Source organism: Schistocerca americana, chromosome 3 (assembly GCF_021461395.2).
Source record: "Schistocerca americana isolate TAMUIC-IGC-003095 chromosome 3, iqSchAmer2.1, whole genome shotgun sequence".
Taxonomy (NCBI): domain Eukaryota; kingdom Metazoa; phylum Arthropoda; class Insecta; order Orthoptera; family Acrididae; genus Schistocerca; species Schistocerca americana.
The window spans coordinates 115,542,224-115,568,296 of NC_060121.1; positions in this window are offsets into that span (position 1 = coordinate 115,542,224).

Below are 26,073 nucleotides of genomic sequence, written 5' to 3' on the forward strand. Positions count from 1 at the left end.
CAAAATCACACGAGGCACTGGCGAGAAATGTTTTCCACACAAACAAATGGCTCTGAGCACTATGGGACTTAACATCTATGGTCATCAGTCCCCTAGAACTTAGAACTGCTTAAATCTAACGAACCTAAAGACAGCACACAACACCCAGTCATCACGAGGCAGAGAAAATCCCTGACCCCGCCGGGAATCGAACCCGGGCGCGGGAAGCGAGAACGCTACCGCACGACCACGAGCTGCGGACTCCACACAAACAGGGGAGATTTTTTTTTTAAATTTGTTAACGATTCTGAAAATATTTGGGATCATCAGTAGTTGCCCTAAGCTGTTCGACCAAATATCTATAATCCATGGAGTAAGAGAAAGAAAATGTTTCCCTTTTTTTCTTTTGCTCTCAAACAAATAATGTGAAATATATCAAGAAGCTTTGTCATCAATTGCAAATAACACCAATCCGGACCTTGTATACGTACTCTATGTAATTGTTTGCGTTTGGCCCCAAGCGATTATAAAGGGTTACAGATTTCATTTCTGGGAGACATGGTAGAGAAAGTTTCAGTCGTTGAGACTGTCAAATGATTTTAAATCGAAGGAAACTGAAACCAGCAAATTTCTAAAAACTTTATTTCGATTACCTCTCCTATCCCCTGACTAAATAGGAGATTGCTTCGTCGAAGACCTGACGTCCCAGTAACCAAACAATGACAATCTGGATGACGTTTCTGGTTACTTACTCCATACCTATACTCTTTCAGATAGGGACTTTCCACCCATTATGTGGCCAACTTAGTAGTAGTTCTGCGGTCAGCCATTCCAGTCTAAACTGAACGTTCAATTTTACTCTTCCCATCCCAACATATTCCATCTGTTGGAGACATTAAAACATGTTCAAATTCAGCATCAAGTTAAAATGAGAAGCGAGAAGAAAACCACTCCCCAAAAAGTGCGAGACAAGGCTGCATAGGAGAACAAATGGAAATCTGTCTGATTCAATTAGTATCCAGTAAGAATATTCAAAACGTCTGCTGCAAGTTTCTCCCACATATATCATTTTGTTACTTGTGCTTGACAATTACAACTTTGCTTCTACTGTACTTACATTATGAGATAATCAAAAAGACAAGAGTTTTTAACCTTACCTACTGCATTTAGACAATCCTAAGTCTGTGTAAAATGGGAAGAGATATGTTAGGTACTGCCGATGGCTTATGGGATCTAACACGTACACTATGGAAAACTAAGTTGGCATCTGATGGGAATCAATGCATCCGCTTTCAGATAACCACGGTGGCAGCTTATGGGAATCCAGAAGTCCGTTTCGGAATCAATTCCATACAGTAAACAGTGTATAACGGAATAGAAAATGGGAAGTCTCAATGTTACTATAATGAGAAATGCGACATATTAGGGTGCCATGTGATCTATATTACTCAGAAAACAAAACAAAAAAAAAAAAATACCAGGGAAACTATTTCTGCAGCCAGTCTAACATTAAAGTTTACCGCAAAGTTCCCAGATAATAATCATCATTTCTAGCGCACCGTATGAACTGACAGTTACTGAAGTTATTGTTAACAATTATTAGTGCAGGTAACATCAGCAACGCAGTTGGTCATGTATATTATCATTCAGACAACAAATCTAAATAAGTAAAGCGTCGCTTCTTGACGCCAAGCTTCATAGGTGAATCACCGATTCTGTATAGGTTCCAGCACGATGCGGCATCCACTAACCACTTCGTTCTCACGCTGAGACCACCTGTTCGTAGTGGGATGGATAGGTGTAATGATCCAATCTAGCTGCTAGCTTACAGCGACGTTAATCTTTCTACACTATACATTAAAGCGTGTTAGTTAAATGTAATAAAATATAGGCACAGGTGTGACATAAACGCGACAGGTGTTTGAGAGAATAGTAGTTACTGTGTTGTCGTAGCTCTTCCATTATTCATCATCGAAGTGCAAATCTGGGGTTTGAATGAAGTGATTAAAACACAGCAAAAAGGAAAAGCTCGTAGCTAACATTGTGAATAATATGATCACCGTAGTTTTTAACATTGGTCTACTAAGGTGTGGATACACGGAATTTTTTTGGCTTTCGGGCAGTGCCCATTCAGCCATCTCAATACTGTAACGTCAGTTATGACAGTACGAATGTAAGGACAACGCAACGCCCAGCCTCCAAGAGGAGAAATGTCCGACCCGGGCCTCTTCTCTCAGCAACGCAGCTACCGAAGCGGACAGCACCAAATATGATATAGCTTACATACATGTTGCGCTATCAAATTTGAACATTGTTCCGTTATCAAATCCGTAACGAAAAAGGAAAGAACGTAAAACAAAGCAGTTTATGTTTTGGGAGGTAATACTCTGTTCTATTTCATGCGTTAACATAAACTATTTCAAGCAAGGACTCTTGAGGATCTTCTCATCATATTTGTATATTATATGGAATATACTGTCTGATGTCGGATATATTCAAGTCTTTTACGCTACTGGCGATTAAAAATGCTACACCACGAAGATGATGTGCTACAGACGCGAAATTTAACCGACAGGAATAAGATGCTGTGATATGCAAATGATCAGCTTTTCAGAGCATTCACACGAGGTTAGCACCGGTGGCGACACCTACAACGTGCTGACATGAGGAAAGTTTCCAACCGATTTCTCATACACAAACAGCAGTTTCCTGGTGAAACGTCGTTGTGATGCCTCGTGTAAGGAGGAGAAATGCGTACCATCACGTTTCCGACATTGATAAAGGTCGGATTGTAGCCTATCACGATTGCGGTTTATCTTATCGCCACATTGCTGCTCACGTTGGTCTAGATCCAATGACTGTTAGCAGAATATGGAATCGCTGGGTTCGGAAAGGTAATACGGAACACCGTGCTGGATCCCAACGGCCTCGTATCACCAGCAATCGAGATGACAGGCATCTTATCTGCATGGGTGTAACGGATCGTGGAGCCACGTCTCGATCCCTGACTCAACAGATGGGGACGTTCGCAAGACAACAACCATCTGCACGAACAGTTCGACGACGTTTGCAGCAGCGTGGACTATCAGCTCGGAGCCCATGGCTGCGGTTACCCTTGACGCTGCATCACAGACAGGAGCGCCTGCGATGGTGTACTCAACGACGAGCCTGGGTGCACGAATGGAAAAACATTTTTTCGGATGAATTCAGGTTCTGTTTACAACATCATGATGGTTGCATCCGTGTGTGGCGACATCGCGGTGAACGCACATTGGAAGCGTGTATTCGTCATCGCCATACTGGCGTATCACCCGGCGTGATGGTATGGGGTGCCATTGGTTACACGTCTCGGTCACCTCTTGTTCGCATTCAGGGCACTTTGAACAGTGGCCGTTACATTTCAGATTTGTTACGACCCGTGGCCCTACCCTTCATTCGATCCCTGCGAAACCCTACATTTCAGCAGAATAATGCACGACCGCATGTTTCAGGCCTTGTACGGGCCTTTCTACATACAGAAAATGTTCGACTGCTGCCCTGGCCAGCACATTCTCCAGGTCTCTCACCAACTGAAAACGTCTGGTCAATGGTGGACGAGCACTTGGCTCGTCAAAATACGCCAGTCACTTCTCTTGATGAACTGTGGTATCGTGTTGAAGCTGCATGGGCAGCTGTACCTGTACACGCCACCCAAGCTCTGTTTGACTCAATGTTCAGGCGTATCAAGGCCGTTATTAAGACCAGAGGTGGTTGTTCTGGGTACTGATTTCTCAGGATCTATGCGCCCAAATTAAGTGAAAATGTAATCACATGTCAGTTCTAGTATAATATATTTGTCCAATGAATAGCTGTTTCTCATCTGCATTTCTTCTTGGTGTAGCAATTTTAATGGCCAGTGGTGTACCTTGTTAAAGTATCTTGCATCAGTGTATTCAATCCTTATTACACGAAAAGAGTCGTGGAAGCTCATCGAAAGACCTGGTGGAGGATTTGGAGTGCCTCTGTCAGATAATGAAGACTTGTGGGCGCATCTTGGACAGTGAAAGGGCCCAGATGCTGATGAATCGACACTTCGAACGAATGGACCTTCATGCAGATAACAAGGATCTGCCCATCAGAATCCGCTTCGTGCTTCAAGATGTGATAGAACTCAGACAACTGGATTCTTCGTAAGGCGGCGAGCGTTGAGGGCCCAATTCCTTTACACCAGGTAAGAGATGATATGATCTGGATTTGGTTCTCACATTGGTTTACCAGGAAGCAGAAGCTCAAGTGATATGTTCTCACGCCCTGCGATGTCTTCATTTCTGTTAAGAGGTCCTCCGCCCCTTGGTGGTATTCGTATGTCACACCACAAGTTCCCGTATTCATCAGGAAATGGAATTACTAGTGGTCTTGGTCGTCCGCAACGTCAGCAGCAGCAAAGTTTCTATTCAGGTGGTGGGACTAACAGACATGATATTGGACAGAATCATGGGAAGCAAAGCAGAAACATGTACAATTCTCATCAGCAAAATTTTAGTCATGGGGTGGAGGATGTACCACCAAGATTCAAGCGACCTATAATAATTCCGCAGGGGCCAGAGAATTTGGATGATGTTTCTTTAAGGCGTCCCTCAAGTTCTATTGTCTACAAGCAGATAATGGCAAAACCAGCCCTTGGGCTTAATGCTGCGCGCCAGACAAGTTTAAGGCCAGATTCTTCTCCCGCGTGCCTAAGTCAATTTACTTTTCGTACACTATGCGTAAAGTATTACAAACGCTGTGACGGATTCCTTATCTAGTTTTATTTATTTATTTATGTTTTTGGGGGGTGGGGGACTGTGGAAGAAGTTCAATGAAGGATTGTAATCAGAGGTCTAGGCTGAAGCTTTTATTAGTTTAACTCGGCCAAGCCGCCGCTATTAGGGTCCTAAAACAGAAGTCCCCTGAAAACCAGCAAAAAGATCGTGACTCGGACTCTGGATTACGCATATGATTCTGATAATAAGGTAGCAACACACGTTTTAGAAATGCAGTCCAACCGATTCAGAAGGAACATGGGTCAGCCACGTTTTGGACTGGTATCGTAGCAGTATGTCGGACGCCTACTATCGCTATCGAGGATAAGTTGATGGTTGTGCAATATCGGGACACTCTCCTCCAGTCTATTGCCCAGTAGTATAGCTAACATTCAATGATGGTTTTGCCCTGAAGAAGGCAGCTATAAATCGGCCGAAAAGCCAGTTTATTTTACTACACTCCAAGACGAAAAAACGACGCACCAAGAAGGAATTATTCCACTGGGGTGGAAATGTGTAGATGTGATACAGATGTACAGACAAACAAATGATAACAATTTCAGAAAAATTGAACGATTGATCCGAATGATTCAAATGGCTCTGAGCACTATGGGGCTTAACTGCGGATGTCATCAGTCCCCTAGAACTTACAACTACTTAACCTAAGGACATCACACACATCCATGCTCGAGGCAGGATTCACACCTGCGACCGTAGTGGTAGCGCGGTTCCAGACTGTAGTGCGTAGAACCTCTCGGCCACCACGGAAAGCCTATTTATCCAAGAGAAAGCGCTTCACAAGTTGAGCAAGTCGATAACGTTTTGGTGCACCTCAGGCCCTTACTCAAGCAGTTATATGGCTTGGCAATGATAGCGTTGTTGGATATCCTGCTGAGAAACATCGTCCTAAATTCTGTCCAATTGGCTCGTTACATACTCAAAAGCCCGAGATTGTTCGACCGCCCTGCCCATATTCTCCAAATGTTGTCAACTAGGGAGAGATCTGGCGAACTTGCTGGCCAAGGTGTGGTTTGGAAAGCACAAAGACAACCGCTTCCCTTGTGCGGGCGAACATTGTCCTGTTGAATTGTAAGTCTAGGATGGCTCGCCATGAAGGGCAACAAAACGGCGCATGGACTACCATCGACCTACCGCTGTGCTGCAGGGCTGCCGCAGATGGACACCAAAGGCGTCCTGTTACGAAATGAAACGGCACCCTGGACCTTCACTCTTGGTTGTCGGATCGTTCGGCGGGCGACAGTCAGGCTGGTATTCCCCTGCTGTCCGCAGCGCCTCCAGCCACACTTCGGTGGTCGTGGGGGCTCAGTTTGAAGCGGGACTGGTCACTGAAGACAGTACTGCTCCAGTCAGTGAGATTCCAGCCCTACACACGTTTTCATCATTTGAGATTAATGTCAGTTCAATAAGTCTACCCTGTAGAGCATCCGACATTACTTTTGTTTCTATTGAAATTACTCTCTATTGTATAATGTACTTTGTTCTAACACGATAAAATTTCACAAGCCAGTGACGCACACGATAAGATATTCCCGATAATCGCACCTTTACGCCCGGGTTCTCGGGTTCTATTCCCGGCGGGGTCAGGGATTTTCTCTGCCTCGTGATGACTGGGTGTTGTGTGACGTCCTTAGGTGAGTTAGGTTTAAGTAGTTCTAGGGGACTGATGACCATAGATGTTAAGTCCCATAGTGCTCAGAGCCATTTGAACCATTTTGAATCGCACCTTTGTTGTCAGGCAATAACTCAAAAAGTTTTCTAATCGTGCGGTTGCGGCTGTGTCGTAGAGTTGCTGTTTCAGTTTCCTGCAGTCTCTTGACGACCGACCCGACTATCTTCTCCAGGTGCTTTTGTTGTTTTTGTCTAGTCGCTGCCTGGATTCCAGCCAGACTGTGAATTATTGTAGGTCTCGCGTCACTGTTAACCACAGCCGAATTCGACTCCCGAGAAAACAAGGAATAACCACATGGAAGTGGAATCTGTCTTTTGGAAACCGTGTCCAATAAAAAGACAAGCTGCGACTCAGGCGGTGGCGTAGTTTGGCGCGTGCCTCACAGATGGCTCAGTTGTGCTGGCGCACCGACCCCAGCTTGCTGGGGAGTTAATCGATATCTGACGACGGGGCCTTCGGCGCCGCCAGCTACTGCCCGTTGCTGCAGTGATTGCTGGGCTTAACCGGCTCAGCAGGGGCTGCCACACGACAGCCTTATGAATACGTAATGCAGCCCAGCACCGAGACAAAACGGCATCTCCATTTTAGCGTCGAGTCCTGTACTTCCTCTCTTTCCGACGATACTGTACGTTCCAGAGACCATGTCCGCAGAAACTAGTTTACGGCAAAAAGTGGTAACAAACCCGGTTGTAGAGGTTGTAACGTTTCTTAGTTAAATAACTGGAAAGTCACTAGCTCGTTAACAGCCGTTGGCAGTCACCTCTTTCAAACCGATGGCCTGTCACCCACTACATACGCTAACTGATGTTCCAGTGCGGCCAACCTGTTCACGACAGTCATAAACCGACGGAACGATGGAGAATAATAAATTGTAGACTCCGTCAAAACGTGAACAGAACGTCTTCTGCGACGTCATAATTTCCTCCAAGATAGAGTGTTTTGTTTTAACGCCATATATGACGTTGAGATCATACAGTTATATAATGTGTACTTGTAAGTGTACTGCATTTTCTTATTTAAATCTTAAAACAAACAACGAGATACAAACAGAGAAACGAATTAGCAGTTATGTAAACAAAAATATAATTTTGAAATAATGTAGAAAATAATAATAATAACAATAATAATATTTTTTAAACATACAGTTTTGCAGCAGCTGACAGTAAAAGTAGAAACACAGAAAAATTCCAGACAAATTAACTGAGTATAGCATGTAAATAGATAAACATAAGAAAGCTTCTTATTTAAAAAATGTGAGTTTATCAACTATTACTTCAAATAATATATTATGTACTACACGTTATCAGAGGCGAAACGGCAATAACCAAACACTAAGCAGTGCAACACTAACAGTAAATCAGAACTGGTACTATTGTGGGGTTGAAAACTATAAAATTTTGTTTTAACTCCATACATGACATTGAGATTATACAGGTATATAATGTGTACTTATAAGTGTGCTGCATATTCATATTTAAATCTTAAATTTAATTCAATTTCTTTCTTTTGTAGACTTATTGACCGACGTCCCCTGTGGTACAAGAATTGCATTCAATTAGAAACAACTTTAGCGGTGATAAGACATTAAAATGTTTGAAAAGGGGCGCTGTACCATACAACTATTTTAAATGCTATGAACAGAATTATATACAAGTTTTGTATACTTTCAAAGTACAGTGACATTCCATTTTATTTCCCACAACAAGTATGTTTAAAGTGAAACACTGGATTTCAGCATATGCAGATATTTTCCGGTGTCTCCTTGTCATTTTTGCCATTTTCCTTTTCAAAATTCTTCAGTATTGCATTATACTATCTGACCCATTAATTTTTTAAAGAAATTTCAGTAACGAACTACAACATTCTGTGTCAGTGAACCATGTGTTATTTCATTTCAGATGTTCACTACCAGCAGTGACCAGTTGAATATAAAGAGAACAATAATTGTGGAGTAACAATGACAAAGACCAACACATAAAATCTGCTGATTAAAGAAGTAACCGCACTAACAGAATACGCACAGGCGCTTTCATAGTTCGGTAGCGAAATTATTCAAATAACATTAACATAAAAACTCCTTAAGTGCAAAGGTAGAGTAGGATTTTGTAGAGTACTAATTAAAACTGTATTGTATAGAACAAATAGTTTAAAAATATTTGCTTCTTGTCCCTTAAGATAAGTGCAACGAATACGTGATATTTAAAATAATTTTCCTGTAATAAAATACCTGAAAAAAGGCAGGAAAAACGTTGTGACAGTTTAATTTCCGGATTTAGCTATTAACAAGCTGCTTTGTAATTAATTACCAGGTTATGAAGTACATGAACTTCAGCTCACCTTCTTCTCAAGTTCTTTGGTGAAAGAGTTGAAATATTTCTTGTTTCTTTCGATAAACAGAGGTGAGTTTCATCTGAGTCTCTAAGATTCATCACAGTTAAATGTAATACACGTTTTTTGGAACATTTCAGTTTACATGTTTATGGTACAATATATTACAAAACCACTGGGTCAAAGGAATACGCATATATTGCTTGAAGTAAGTATTATCTATAGCACACAGTAACTACAGCTATGGGTTAATCTAATCCTCATCTGAAATAAAATTCGTTTCAGGAGAGATATCTGGCTTTTTTGTGTAATGTTCCGGCAGAACAATGTGATGCTCTGTCTCTTCTCTACCAAATATATTCTTAATTTCAATATCATACGTTTGTAATTTCACAGCGTTGTAGTTTGACTTGGCAGTCTGAATAATTGGGGAATAAACGTGTGACTTACAAATTTGTTTCCACCGTTGGTTAGATACGGATACGAGCCATCAAACGGCACAACTGATGAGCAGTCAAGAAGTGTTATTACCTAGGCCAGAAAAAAAAGGAAAAGGTTTTTTTTTTCATGCAACGGATAGCATAACGTATACCATGGTTGTAGAAGTCTACATTTTGACGACTGCTACGGTCGCAGGTTCGAATCCTGCCTCGGGCATGGATGTGTGTGATGTCCTTAGGTTAGTTAGGTTTAAGTAGTTCTAAGTTCTAGGGGACTGATGACCATAGATGTCCCATAGTGCTCAGAGCCATTCTACATTTTGACTGTTCAGGAAAAGTCCCGCCTCGAAAATCACCTGTTCATCATTCTGGAAATGACCGTCACGCAATTGTTTCTTCATCCGAGGGAGGAGGAAGCAGCCATTAATGGGCCCCACGTTGGGAGAGTATGAAGGTTTAGATAAAACTTCATAGTCCACAGGAGCAGCAGCTATGCCTGTGTCAGGAGCAAAATGAGCCGAGGCGGGGAGCAAAAATAACGATTTGGACAGGTTCTAGCGACGCCTTGTCTTCACACCTCGTCAGGAGATCTCGATGCTATGATTTTGTGATCGTTTTCGCCTTAGGACCATAATTTGCCAGCGTGACGTTGTAGGCCGCAAAATACTCAGCATCACCTTGCCTGTAGATGGCTGGGGCGTCACTCAAACTATCAGGATCACAAGTTATCCTGATCGCTTTGAGTAAAAAGAAGTTTATTCTGTACTGCATGACTAAAATGGTTCGATAGTTATGTTCGGTAGTTGTTATGATATACAGCATACTGTACGTTTCTTTATCGTTCTAAAATCAATCCACAAAACGTGTATAAAAAGATAAAATCTTCCTGTGAACAATGAGTACAGTATGTGCATTGTTGTACGCGAATGTGCATTTCCTTGTGTTTGTGGTGCCCGTCAGTCAGTGCGGCCAACATCGGCTTCTGTTGTGACCTTAACGTTTACACTGATTTGTCGCTCTATGTTCCATTCACCGTACCTTTTATTTCGTTTTGTACGTGTGTTTTAATTTACCGCTTGCCATAAGTCTTCTAAAAGGAAACATGTCGTCTTATCGTTGGCAGACAAGATAAATGTCCGTAAACAATTAGACAAAGGCGTGAGTGGTAAGCCGTTAGGTCGGATGTTTAGCGAGGGAACACCAACAATTTCAGACATAAAAAACAAGGAGGCGTTACTAAGATTTGTGTCTGTCCTTGAGAAGTAAGACAGAAGTTCGTCGAGAAAAGTGATGAAGACAGCAAAAAACAAAATCCTTGAAGGGGCGGTATTCAAGCGGTTTTTGCAAAAGCTAGCATTGGGAAACCCTCCTACAGGGCCGACTGTTTGTTAGTAGTCGAACTTAAAGTTAGCCTTCGTTTAAAGCGAGTAGTGGCTGGCTACGGAATTTCAAGCCTAGGCGCGGAATTCGTAGGTTAGATTTAAGAGGGAAAAATTATCAGCAAGCACAGAATGTAGCAGACAATTTTACTGAAAACTTCTAAATTGGAGCATAATCTTACGTACCTGAATTTTTGCACATCGGCAATGAGATAGACCTCATTTCGAAGGCTTTGCCTCAGACAACATTAGCATTTAAAAGGAAAATTTTAGCTGCTGGCTTAAGGTTAGTAATGACCGTGTTACCGTGCTGAAGTATGCTAACACCACAGGTAACAACAAAGTACCCCTTCTCTCGATGGGAAAATCGAAAAACCGTGGACTTTCATAAATGTTAGGAAACTTGCTATCTTTTAGAAATATCAGCCAAACGCCTGGATAACAGCTGCTTTGTTTTGCGAATGGTATGATTCAATTTTCATACTTGAAGTAAAGAAATGTCAAACGACCACAGGGAAATTAGGCAGTAAGGCAATGTTAGTTCTGAACAATGCACCTACCCACCCAAAATAAAACTTTCGTGATATAGAAGACGGACATTTCATAACACTCTTCCTGCAGCCGAACTTATCGATACTTCTGCAGCCCGTGGACCAATCGTTTATTGAAAGTATGAAGCGACATTACAGAAGACAACTGTTGAGGTAGCCCTTTTTAACAAAAGAGGGAAATGAAAAAGGAATTACGGCTCATTACCAAAAACTGAGTTTAAAAGACTGCCCTTACGTAGTGGCGGAGGCGTGGAATTTGGTGAAGACGACCACATCAAAAGGAGCATGGAACAAATTGAAAGGCATTTCGAGCAAAGATGAGGTACAGATAGACGAAGATGGAAAGAACAAGGCTAAAAAGGAAGAGAAAGAAAGAGAAGCGGCGGATGACGAAATATCACGTAAGGACATAAGGAGACCCTTTGGAAAATCCCTAGACGTACCGACTACAACGCAGAGGATATAGGCAAGTGGCTTGCTTGTGATTCTTCGGACCCTGAATTCCAAGTTATGAGTGACGATGAAATCTTTCAAAACGCGAGCGAGAAATATTGAAAACAGGAAAACGACTGACTGACCGTTATGTTCAACGGAGACTAAATAGCATGGTTTTAGAGCTGTTAAATTGATATTGCAGCAGTATGTATGCACAAATTTAGCTATTTTTTTTAAAAAAAGAAATGACCTGTTTTAATGATCTATGCAATTCTCAGGATATTCTACTATCCTGATCGGGTCCAGTCCCGAGTCAGCCGCGTAACTAGAGTTCGACCGCACTAATGTTTCCAGTAACTACTTTGCCCCTTTGGCACGGGCTCACAATGAGACACCTGGCACTCGCCCATTGTGATAAAGCGGCTACGGAAGCCGTCTGAAGCGGCTTGACACAACTGCAAAAAACCCGCTGCTTCCCCAGTTTTCTTTTCCGTAGACCACTTTCCTTAGAGTGTGACATTTTCACCTCAGTATTCGGTAAGTCGTTTTAATGGTCATCCTTCCTTGTCGTAGAGTTTACAGAACAGTGTCTTCCAAGACAGTATCAAGTGAGATGGCCCACTGGGGGTACACGAAAAATAAAAAGGAATAATTTTTGCCAAACTGGTTACAGAACAACCTTATTTCCCTTCAAAGTACTCTCCATTACAGCTACTACAATTACACCACCGGTAAATTCATTGTTCGAAATATTTGTTGTAATCCTCTTTAGTAACGGCTGACAGCCTTTACCTCGTTTCTTTATTTCTTTGACTTCTTCATTGTTGTCAAATCGACGCCCTTTCGTGCCCCTTTCCATGCGGAGCAAGGTTAGGTGAGTAAGCTGCGTGGGCAGCAGACGCATGCCATTTTAGCCAAAAACAACCCAAAAGAGATGGCTGTGTGTGCAGGTGCGCTGTAATGGTGGAAGATCCAGTCTCCTGTTTGCCACAGATCGGGTCTTTTTTGACGAAGACTGTTGAGCAATTTTCTTCAAACTTCCAAATAAGAGGGATTGACGGTCTGACATGGGGAATCAAACTCTGGATGAACTAAGATCTTGCTATATAAAAAAATAGCATTGTTTTAATGCTTGATTTGACATGACGACATCTTTTTGCATGGGGTGACGCTTACGTAATAGCCCAAGATCCGCCTAATGGCGAGACAACTTCTGAGAGAGGCATATGTCTCTTGGAGACTAGGCGACATGGAGCCTCTAGTATTAATTCGCGATGCAATTTCTGTGTCGCATTGTCAACGCGAGGGTGCGAGAATTACAGTAAACGGGCAGTGGTGCATCAGATTCAAGCTACTGGACTCCCAGGAGAGGTTCCATGCAGAGAATGTAGACGTGGTAGAGTCTTGGAGAGAAGCCGCCATGAAGCCTGCAGTCTTCAGTCGCGATGCTATTTCTCTGTAGGATCGTCGATGTGAGATTGTGAGAGTTACAGTTAACCGGCAGAGGTGCATCAGATTCAAGGTACTGGACTCACAGAAGAGGTTCCATGCGGTGACCGTAACCGCGTTTGTCAAAGTTTTCAATTTAGATAAAATTTATGTGCCACCTTGTGAGTGTGAGGGTGCGAAGGTAACAGGAGACGGGCAGTGATGCATCGGATACAAGATATACAGTAAATAGGCAGTGATTCATTGGACATAAGATTCTGGGTCTCTGGAGAGATACCACGCAGAGAATATGTATGTGGCAGGCTCTTGGAGTGAAGTAGACATGGAGCTCTTAGTGCTCAATCGCGACGCAATGTGCGTCATCAATGTGCGAGGGTAACAGTAAATGGTCAGTGTTGCAGCGTATACAAACTACTGGACTCCGAGGAGAGGTTCCATGCGGTGAAATTAGCCACTTTAGAGTCTAGGAGAGAAGTCGGCATGGAGCCTGCAGTGGAATTCCTGTGTTGCGTCGTCAATGTGAGGGTGCGAGAGTTACATTAAATGGGCAGTGTTCCATCGGATAATAAGTACTGGACTTCCACGGATGTTCCATGCGGTTACGGTATCCGCGTCTTTCTCTTGGAGAGTTGCGTCGCAATATGAGGGTGCGAGGATTACGGTAAAAGGGCTGTGTTGCATCGGATACCAACTACTGGACTCAAAGGAGAGGTTCCATGCGGTGAATGTAGCCACTTTAGTCTCTTGGAGAGTATTCGGCCTGAAGCCCGTAGTGTTCAGTTGCTATGTAATTTCTGTAGTGCATCGTCTATGTGAGGGCGCGAAGGTTACAGTAAATGGGCAGCGTAGCACAGTAAATGGGCAGTGTAGCATCGGATATAGTCTGCTGAACTCCCAGGAGATGTTCCATGCGGTGAAAGTAGTAACTTTAGTCTCTTGGAGAGAAGACAGCATGAAGCCTGTATTGTTCAATTGCAATGCAATTTCTGTGTCGTATCGTCAACGTGAGTGTGCGAGGGTTCCAGTAAACGATCAGTGGTGCATCGGATAAGAGCTGCTAGTCTCTAAGGAAAGGTTTCATTCAGAGTGTATAGACGTGGAAGTCTCTTGAGAGAATTCGGCATGGAGCCTGTGGTGTTCTATCACTATGTAAGTTCTGCGTCGCGTGGTTAATTTGAGGGTGAGAGGGTTACAGAAAATGGGCAGTGTTGCATCGGAAATAAACTATTGGACCCCTACGAGAGGTTCCCTGTGGTGAATGTAGCCACTTTAGTCTCTCGCAGAGATGTCGGCGTTGAGCTAGTAGTGTTCAAATGAGATGCAGTATCTGTGTCACGTCGTCAATGTGAGGGTGAGTGTGTACAGTAAATGTGTATTGTTGCATCCGATACAAACAACTAGACTCCTAGTAGAGGTTCCATCACTTGAAAGTAGCCACTTTACTCTCTTGGAGAGAAGTCGTTATGGAGAGTGCAGTGTTAAATCACGATGCAATTTCTGTGTCGCATCGTCAATGTGAGGTTGCGAGGGTTACAGTAAATGGGTAGTGTTGCATTGGATACAAAGCACTGGACACCCAGGATTGGTTCCATGCGGTGAAATTAGCCACTTTAGTCTCTTTGAGAGAAGTCGTCGTGGAACCTGCAGTGTTCAGTCGGGATGCAGTTTCTGTGTCGTTCCGTGAATGTGATTGTGCGAGGGTTACAGTAAATGTGTAGTGTTGCATCTGATACAAAGTGCTGGACTCCGAGGAGAGGTTCCAAGCAGTGAAAGTAGCCACTTTAAACTCTTGTAGAGAAGTCGGTATGGCGCCTGTAGTTGAACAGCGATGTAATTTCTGTGTCGTATCGTCAATATCAGGTTCCGAGGGTGACAGTAAATGGGCTGTGTTGTATTGGATACAAACTACTGGACTCCTCGGAGATGTTACATCTGGTGAAAATAGATGCTTTAGTCTCTTAGAAGTTGGCAGGGAGACTGTAGTGTTCAATCGCAAGGCAATTTCTGTGTCGCGTCGTCAATGTGAGATTGCGAGGGTTACAGTAAGTGGGCAGTGTTGCATCGGATATAATCTACTGGATCCCAGGAAAGGCTCCATGTGATGAATGCAGCCACTTTAGTCTCTTGGAGAGAAGTCGGCATGCTGCCTGTAGTGCTCAATCGCGAAGCAGTTTCTGCGTCGTTTCGTCATGTTAGAGTGCGAAGGTAAATGGGCAGTGTTGCATCGGATACTAACTACTGGACTCCCTCGTTAGTGTCCATGCGGTGAAAGCAACGACATTAATCTCTTGTACAGAAGTCGTCATGGCGCCTGTAGTGTTCATTAGCAATGTAATTTCTGTGCTGTATCGTAGGTATGGGTGCGAGGATTACAGTAAATGTTCAGTGGTGCATTCAATACTAGCTAGTGGACACCCAAGAGCGGTTCCAATTGGTTACTGTAGCCTCTTGGGTATCGTAGATGTACACAAGCTGCATGACTCCGACATTTTTCTCGATTATTATACAATGGCCCAACACTCACCTAATGGCGAGACAACCCCTGAGGGCGGCATTAGTCTCATGGAGAGAAGCCGGCATGGAGCCTGCAGTTTTCAATCGCGATGCAAATTCCGTGTCCCATCATCAATGAGGGGTTGCAAGGTGCATAAATGGGCAGTTTAGATCAAATGGTTCAAATGGCTCTGAGCACTATGGGACTTAACTTCTGAGGACATCAGTCCCCTAGAACTTAGAACTACTTAAACCTAACTAACCTAAGGACATCACACACATCCATGCCCGACGCAGGATTCGAACCTGCGATTGTAGCGATCGCGCGGTTCCAGACTGTAGCGCCTAGGACCGCTCGGCCACCCCGGCCGGTGGCAGTTTAGAATCGGATACAACATACTTGACTCCCGGGAGAGGTTCCGTGCAGGGACTGTAGCCGCGTTAGTCTCTTGGAAAGAAGTTGGCATGGAACCTGTAGTTTTCAAACGCGATGCAACTTCTGTGTTGCATCGTCAATGAGTGGGTGTGATGGTTACAGTGAGCGGGCATTGGTGCATCTGATACAAGTTACTGGACTCTTAGCCGTGGTTGTAGGAGGTGACCATAGCCGCGTTTCTTTCTTGGAGAGAAATCGGTTTGGAGCGCGATACTTTCAATTGCATTGGCAATTCTGAGTCGCATCTTCAATGTGAAGGGGCGAGTGTTTCAGTAAACGGGCAGTGTTGCATCGAACACATGCTACTGGACTACTAGCCGAGGTTCCATGTGGTGACTGTAGCCTCGTCAGTATGACAAATGTCAACTAGCAGAATGACTCCGACATTGTCTTCGAGCCTTATTCAACAGCCCAGCTCTCGCCTATTGGCGAGATAACTCCTGATGGCTGCATTAGTCTTTTGGAGTGATATCAGCATGGAGTCTGTAGCATGCAATAGAGGAACAATTTCTGTCTCGCATCTTGAAAGTCATGGTGCTAGGTTACAGTACATGGCCAATGGTGCATCTGTTACAAGCTAATGAACTCCAGGGAGAGGTTCCTTGTGGCGACTGTAGCTGCCCCAGCATCGTAGATGTAGAATAGCACAATGATAACAACATTTTCCTAGATGCCTATGATATAGCTCAGCACCCGCCTAATAGCGAGACAAATCCAGACGCCGACGTTAGTCTCTTGCAGAGGAGTTGGCAGGGAGCCTGTAGTATGCAATCGCGAAGCATTTTGTGTCAGTGTGAGGGTACAGGGGTTACAGTAAACGTTCAGTGGTGTAGAGGTCACAAGCTATTTGCCTCCTAGGAGAGGTTGCAAGCGGTGGCCGTAGCCAGAGCCGTATCATGGATGTGCACTAGCAGTATGACAAGGAGAATATCCTCGAGGCTTATGCAATAGCACAGAACCGGCCTACTGGCGAGTCATCTCTTGAGGGTGGCATTAGTGTCTTGGAGAGAAATCAGCATGACCCTGTAGCATGGAGTCACGATGCAACTTCTGTTTCGCATCATGAATTTGAGTGTATGAATGTTATAGTAAACGGGCAGCGGTACATCGGTAACAAGGTACAGGACTCTCAGGAGAGGTTCCATGCGGTGACCGTAGCCGCCTCCGTATCATAGATGTACAATAGAAAAATGACGTAGAATATGTCCTCGAAGTCTATGCAAAAGCCCGGCACCCGCCCAATCGCGAGACAACTCCTGAGGGCGGTATTAGTCTCTTGGAGGGAAGTCGGCGTTAAGCCTGTAGAACGCAATTGGGAAACAAGTTCTGTGTCGCATCGTCAGTGTGAGTGTGCGAGCGTTACAGTAAATGGGAGTCGTTGCATTGGCTGCAAGATACTGGACTCCCAGGAGATGTTCCTTGCGGTGACTGTAGTCGCGCCGGTTACAAAGATGTACACTAGCAGAATGACACCGACAAAGTCCCCGAGGCGTACGCAATGGCCCAGCAATCACCTAATTGCGACACAACTCCTGATGGTGGCGTTAGTTTGTGAGAGAAAAGTCGTTATGGAGACTGTAGTATGGAATCCTGAAGCAATTTCTGTGTCGCATCGTCAGTGTGATGGTGCGAGGGTTCCAGTAAATCGGCAGTGTCGTATCGGATAGAAGCCACTGTAATCCCAGGAGAGGTTCCATGCGGTGACCACAGCCACGCAGGTATTGATGAGTCGACAGAAGTGCCGACACAGTGTGGTTTGAGGAGACCGAAATGCACGCTATAAGCTCACGCAGGATGGCGTGAGGTCTGAAACAGGATACGTAATGAATGCTATAAAGAAAAGTACGTAGCTGCTGGAATACTTAACTTTAATCCATCATTTGTATACATCGTTCTTGATGAGACGTGCTTCATACGATAACTATCAATTGCTATGGCGCCTTGCTAGGTCGTAGCCATTGACTTAGCTGAAGGGTATTCTAACTGTCTTCTCTGCAAATAAACGAGGCTTCGTCAGTGTTGCATCGCTAGCTAAGTCGTCCGTACAACTGGGGCGAGTGCTAGTAAGTCTCTCGAGACCTGCCTTGTGGTGGCGCTCGGTCTGCGATCGCTGACAGCGGCGACACGCGGGTCCGACATGCACTAATGGACCGCGGCCGATTTAAAGCTACCACCTAGCAAGTGTGGTGTCTGGCGGTGACACCACAGGTATCATATATGTACCCTAGGGGAATAACTCCGACAGTGTCCTCGAGGCTTATGCAATAGTCTAGAATCCACCTAATGGTGTGACAACACCTGAGGTCGCAATAGTCTCTTGGAGAGAAGTTGGCATGGAGATTATACTATGCAATCGCGAACCAATTTCTGTATCGCATCATCGATGTGAAAGGGCGATGGTTCCAGTAAACGGGCACTGGTGCATCGGATACAAGTTACTATATTAAATGAGAGGTTCCATGTGGTGATAGTAGCCGCAGCAGTATCGCATATATACTGTAGTAGAATGACTCCGATAATGTCTTCGAGCACCCTCCTATTGGCGAGACAACTCCTGAGCGCTTTTTTAGTCTTTTGGAGCGATGTTGGCATGGAGTCTGTAGCATGCAATCGCGAGGCAATTTCAGTGTCCCGTCGTGAAAGTGAGAGTGCGAGGGTTACAGTAAATGGGCAGCGGTGCATCTGTTGCAAGCTATTGAACTCCCAATGGAGGTTCGTTGAGGTGACTGAAGCCACGCCAGTATCATAGATGCACAATAGCACAATGACAATAACATTTTCCTCGAGGCTTATGAAGTAGCCCTGATCCCATCTAATAGCGAGACAACTACTGAGGGTGACATTAGTTGAAAGGTGGCTACACTGTGCCACTGCGCCAGAGATTGCGCCAAAGAGTACTATTAAGCCGCCTCCACAGTGTGTGTTACGAGTTCGTGGCAGTCAGTGCTTGTTGAGAGTTAGTAGAGGACAGTGCGTGTTAAGAGCTCGTAGAGGTCAGTGGTTGTCGTGGAGTTGGAGCGAGATGTTGTAGTAAAGAGTGTTGTTCCATGTTTTATGCAGTTATTTGATGGAGAGATAGCAGATGTTATTGTAATGAGTGCATTTCGTCAATATATATGAAGGTAAAAACTACAATGTTCTTTTATTAATTGTGTATCTGAAATAATGCGTCACTACAGGTTCAGTCAACAAAGCATCTGGCTTGTGTTCTTGTATTAGAGTGAATTCTGGTTTCCTTGCGTAATTATAGTTTTTCTAAATTTCTTTGTCACGTCAGTATAGTTGGTATTTAAAAAATTCTTGTCTTGTTGGAAAAGAACCGTGCCAGATGTGGACGTTGAGTCACACTCCCACATACAGAACAGTTACTCTTGTGCTTGTTGGCTTCGTAGATTTTTATAGTTGCTGGGGTCTTAATTAATTAACTGTGTTTACGAAAATTTTCTTACATTGTTCTTTGCAGTCAGATTGCGTAATAATACTAGGCAGGGCCAGCCGATTACGAGACATTACGTAATCGGACAGACAGTTACTAAAAATTAAAATTAAAAGTATTTTCAAAATTATTTAATTAAGCCCCCATGCACGTGGCGACCGCTGCTTCGGATCGTCCCTTGGATTCTTCTGATTGTGAAAATTGTAGACTGTAGTATTGTTGTAGTAATTTGAGTTTAGTAATTGTAGTCTATTTTGCATGTGTAAATTTGGTAATTGGCATTCTTCTAATGGTATTTTTCAAAATTTAATTTTTATTGCCTTGTATACGCGTTTGACAAATTAGTGCAATTATTTCAATTGTTCGATGGATCGTGTCTGAGGGAGACATCTCATGCGAATAGTATTGTTGGAGATAAAGAGTCATTGTGTGTAATTTCGTACAGTGACGAATCTTTCGTATATTTTGTAAATGATTACGCGATCAATGAAAAAGGCGAAAATGATGAATAGTGAGAATAACGAAATTGTTAACATGGCGAACTCGCCAACAGAGGAAAACAGTATGATGGATAATGAAGTGGAAAACAATGTAATAAGTCGGGAAAATAGTCCGGAACCATTTCAAAATTTTTCTCAATCAGAAAATTCACAGAATCTGAGATTAACGAGAGAAGATTCTGGAATAGTGTCGAACACAGATAGCCTAATGGCTATGCAGAAGGAAGTTAGTTTTGCGGGAAATGTTAGGGGCGAAAAGAATTCTGAACAATTTAATATGGAGCAGTTGATGAGTGCAATATTAAATTTGGGATCTCGGTTAGACTCACAAATGGGAACTTTACGGGCTGAATTAAAAACTGATATGGGAACAATGGAAACACGGTTTGGATCTGAATTAAAAACAGAGATTGGAACAATTAAAACAGAGATGGGAACTTTGGAAACACGGTTAGATTCAAGAATAGGGACATGTTTCAAAAATATGAAAGATGAATTAAAGAAAGAAATCAGGGAAGAAGTACAGCCGATTCTGAATTCTCACAATAATAGATTAATTGCAGTAGAAATCAGACAAAGGGAACAGGATAGAGAACAGGAAGAAAGAGATCGCGTGATAGTACAAAAATTTTCTGAGTTAAATTTACAACGTGCAAACGATAAGAAAGAAATATTTGAAAGAATCGAGGAATCTGTACCAAATGACAGAATAAATAATCTAACACGACAATATGAACAGCTAGCTACCAAATGTGACAATACTGAAACCCGAGTCGCGACACTTACGGAAGACGTAAATAAACAGAAAGAACAATTAGGTGACTTATCGGAAAGAGTTGAGGAAATTGCAGATAAATTGACAAATCTTAGTTTACATGGGGACAGAGATTCGGATGATACAGCTCCATTACCATTCGCAGAAACCGAAGAGTATCAGTACATAAATAAGCATGTTGAAAATCAGGGAAAATTTAATGAACGCGTGAAAAAGGAATTTGAGGCATTACGGAAGCAAGTCAAGCAGATCGAAGGCGAAATTGTAGGAAAGGACAGTAGAAGGAACTTAAAATCACAGATAGCAGAGGGGTATGAAGAAAGTAATTTATTTCATTTACGAGAAGCAACAAGAGAGCGCCAGGCGCGTGAACTTGACAATAATCGACATTCGGACTGGGACAGACGCGGTAGGTCTTTGTCGCCACGAGGCGAAAACTTTGACTATAAACACTTTTTGACTGTTCGGAAATTCAAGATCTTCCGCAACTCTAAGAATGACATACATCCACGTGCATGGTTAGATCAATTTATGTACGCACTTCCACCAAATTGGCCACTAAGTCACAAACTGGAATTTATGTGTGGATATTTAGAAAACGAACCGGCGACGCGGATGCGCGCACTCATTAGAGATTGTAATAATCTAAATGATTTTTATCATGCATTTCTATCGGCATATTGGTCCGAAAACACACAAGACAGAGTCAAACATAGTCTGATTATGCAGCGTAATTTTAAACATTCTGAGTTCCGCACGCCGGCAGAGTACTTTGAAGACATGATTCGAAAGAATCAGTTCCTGTCCAACCCTTATAGCCCGACTGAATTAATTCGCATTTGTTTAACTAAGCTGCCACAATCCATAAGACAAATTGCTTTAGCCGGAAGATGTAAAGACGACATTGAGACTTTTAAGACTTTGCTACAAGAACTCCAGTACGACAATGACGACGGGACTACCTGTAATTTTTTCAGTAACAGTAATTATGATAGGTTTTCAGATAAAAGGGACAGTGATCGGAACGGGCGTTATATGGGTAATTTTGAGAATGACAGACGTAACAGACACGACAATAGATACCAGCCCTATGACAATAACAGACGTTCTAACAGAAATTACACAGACAATTACAATAGCGGTAATTCGTACCGGAATGATCAATCATACGGAAACAGTAATCGGTATCATCAGGACAGAAATTATTCATACAGTAATAGAAATTCTTACTACAGAAATAATCAGGGTAGTAGATACAACAATAATTTCAGAAATGACAGTCGAAATTACACAAGAAGTAGTTATGCAGACAGACAGGAAAACAGAAATTTTAATAACAGACACAACCAAGAATTTGCATCTAACAGACAGGAGGGACCTAATTGGCATCCTCCACGTGATAGAACCTCAGAGAGACAAGTGCAAATAGTAGAAATTGATCCGCGAAATGACGCGAATACTCAAAGACGTGACGCAAACAATCGACAATGACTTGTAGCTTCGGCTTCTGGCAGCAATATAGACGGTTCAGAAAGTAATGACACTACGACTTTACACTACGTACGCCTGGAAGACATGAGAGACATTTTGTTAGATGAAAAGGAAAATAATGTAGACGCATTTTTACATCCTGTTATTGAAGTATGTGTGGGTAAGAATAAGTTCACTGCAGTTTTAGATTCTGGGAGCCCATTGAATGTCATTAGTGAATCAGTTTTTCGTATATGTGAAAGAACTATTGCCTGTCCTGTGTTACCTATTTCTAAAACTACAATTCGAGGTGCTATTTCTGGTAAAAGTGTGGAAGTCAAACAACAGACCAATTTAAATTTCATTTGTCGAGGATACGAATTTTCTGCTAATTTTATTATTGTTCCATTACTCAGTACACAAATTATATTAGGTATGGAGTTTCTTAACGCACATAAGGCAATTTTGAACTTTAAAGAAGGAAGTGTAAATTTGACTGTTGCTGGAATGCCGAAATGTTTAAAATTTTTCGAGTGTTTAACAAGATCTGAGTCAGATACAAAATGTTTAAGGTTTCTTACTTCTGATGTTTTCGTTGAGCATTATGACGACAATGTGTTTATTCATGATAATGACAACAGATACAGAGACGCGATGGATGATATAATTAATAGCGAAGAATTAATTAACGAAAAGGTTAAGAAAGCTGAAGTGCCAGATGACGTTGCAAGAGAAGAGCTGCACCACATTTTAACTTCACATGCTACAGTGTTTAGTCATCACACAGGAACTATACAAGGCTTACAATATTTATTTAAAGTAAAAGAACACACACTATTTCGCGGAAAAACGTACGCTATTCCTTTGGCTTACAGAGACAAGGTTAAGAATGAACTTCAGTACATGTTAGATCAGGGCATTATTGAGCCTGCAGTCAGTCCTTATACTAGCCCATTACACGTTGTTCTTAAAAAGGATGGGTCAATTCGTTTGGTTCTGGATTCCAGACAGATAAATAATATCATCATTCCTGAAACTGACCGCCCACAAAATTTAGATGAACTTCTTCAACATTTCCATGGAATTAAAGTTTTATCCACGATTGATATGCGCGCAAGTTTTTGGCAAATAGAACTCCACCCTGACTGTAGGAAATACACCGCCTTTTTAGCTTTTGGTAACTGTTACCAATTTCGTAAATTACCGTTTGGACTTACTGTATCTTCAGCAGCATTCATTCGTAGTTTAAATGAAATTTTACCTGTTTATCTTCGTGACAACATTACTTCTTATGTTGACGACATTCTTATTGCTAAACGTTCTTGGAGTGAGCACAACAAAATTTTGGACTCATTATTACGTATCTTTGCAAAAGTTGGCATGACAGTGAACTTGGAAAAATCTGAATTTGGTCGTTCTCAGGTGAAATTTCTCGGTCACATTATTTCTACAGAAGGTATTCTCCCTGATCCAGAGAAATTAGATGCTATTCGTAATTATGCTGTTCCTACTACAAAACGTGATGTTCGTAGTTTCCTTGGTGTCTGTAATTTTCTTAGACGCTTTGTTAAATTGGACGATTTGGCCACACCACGTTTATGTGAACTATCTGGAAAGAAATCTAATTGGTGTTGGGATGAGGAAGCTCAGTCAGAATTTGAACAGCTTCGTGATGCTTTAGTTGCTGCTCCACTTCTTTCACATCCGGATTTATCTAAAGAATTTTGTTTGGCGACGGACTCATCATACAAGGGCCTAGGTGCACATTTATTTCAAGAGATAGAAGAAAACGGCGTTGTAGTCCAGAAAACTATTGCATTTGGAAGTCGTGTTCTTTCTAAATCAGAAAAGAATTATTCGATTACGGAACTTGAAGCTTTGGCTGTTGTTTGGGCTTTTACAAAATTTCGCACATTTTTGTTTGGCAGACATACTAAGGTTTACACCGATCATCGAGCTCTGGAATTTCTTATGTCAACAAAATTAACTCACGGCAGATTGTCACGATGGGCGTTGTACCTACAGGAATTTGACTTTAGTATTGTTTACATACAGGGTTCTTCAAATATTGTTGCCGATGCTTTATCACGTGCACCTATGGGTTTGAAACAAAATGCTGAAGAGGACTGCAAGGAAAACAATTATTGTTTGATGTATATTCAAGGTGTTGCTTTTGAGAACTTTATTTCGTCTTCGCTCCAGGATATCGCTAAGGAGCAAAATAAGGATCCAATCTGGAAGGATATTAAGGAGAAGTGGAGGAGAAAGGAAAGCGTAGCGATTAGACAGCATTATTTAGTTCGCAATGACATTCTTTTTAAACGAAAATCGGTCGACAACTCCGTTTGGTTAGTTTGTATTCCTGATGAGTGGGTCAATAAATTGATTTGGTATACGCATCTCAGTTATGCACACTTTGGTCCCCGAAAATGCTTTCATAAATTACGAGAAAATTGTTACTTCAGTAATATGGAAAAACGTATTCGATCTGTTCTTGCCAAATGCAAATTATGTCAAATGGCTAAGCCTCCAACGATTTCTCACAGAGCACCGTTGTTTCCTATCATTCCAGCGAAATTAAAGGAGATGGCTGCAGTCGATTTGTTCGGTCCAGTGGTTCGATCTACTAATGGTTTTGCGTACATTTTCGTAGCAGTGGAGTTGACGTCAAAATATGTGTGTTTTACACCTTTACGCAAAGCAACAGCTCGTTCAGTATCTAATGCTTTTATCAAACATTTTCTTAAAGAAGTCGGTCACGTTGACAAGGTTATATCAGATAATGGATCACAGTATCGTTCTAAAATTTGGCTTCGTACTCTACAGCGTCGTAAAATTAAACCAATCTTCATTTCACTTTTTCACCCTCAATCTAATGCTTCAGAGAGATGGATGAAGGAAATCAATAAATTGTGCCGTCTTTATTGTCATCAGAATCACAGAACTTGGGATCAGTATCTTCATATTTTTCAAAACATTCTGAATGAACTTCCTAATGACTCAACTTCTTTACCGCCTCTATTGATATTAAAAAATAAAGCACCGACAAATCGCATATCTGAAATCATTCCTTTTCCGCCTTCACGGAAACTGCGGCATTCTGAAGTTGTTAACCTGGCTCTACAAAATATTGCATCTGCGGCTGCTAGAAGAGAGAAATCAGCTAGACGTCCTGGTCGTTCAAAAATCTTGTCAGTTGGTCAAAAGGTATTAATTAAGTCTCATCGTTTGTCGCACAAAGGAAAAGGCTTGTGTCGCAAATTTTTTCTGCTTTATAACGGTCCATATAGAATTCGCAAAATTATTCATGATAACACTGTCGAAGTAGAAACTCTTAAATCTCGACGCTCTAAAGGAATACATCATATATCTAACGTAAAAATTTTTGTGGAATGACATACTTGTGAGAAACCAACAGCTAGATGTAAACACGCAGAGAGTACAAGGATACCGCGCTGTGTTTTGGCGGCGGCACATACTCAAAGCAACAGTCAAGTCTGCGCGCCGCACAAGGCAGTCGTTGACCGCGAACAATAGCTTCCTACGTCACGCGCCCACAGCTGATCGAGCGCTCAGTGCGAATGCACTGACAGCCGTAAACAAACACATAGTCTAATTTCTCCGATTAAATTCAGTATAAAGCTATAAGGACTTGTTGAATTGTGTTATTAATATTCAGTATTTTGCAGGATACGGTGTATAAAATATTTAAGACCTTCAGGTAAATTCTGTGCGTGTCCGACGTTAAGACGACTTGCTATCGAGAAATTTTCAGAAAGAATGTAATTTCCAAGAAGAAACTAATAAACTAAAAAGGTAACTATTAATTGAGTTCATTTTTCAGGTAACATATTTCCACTTAGGTACGTACTTTAGACGTAAATTGCTGCTCGCGATTACGTGATTCATACTTTGTGCTAATTTCATGTTC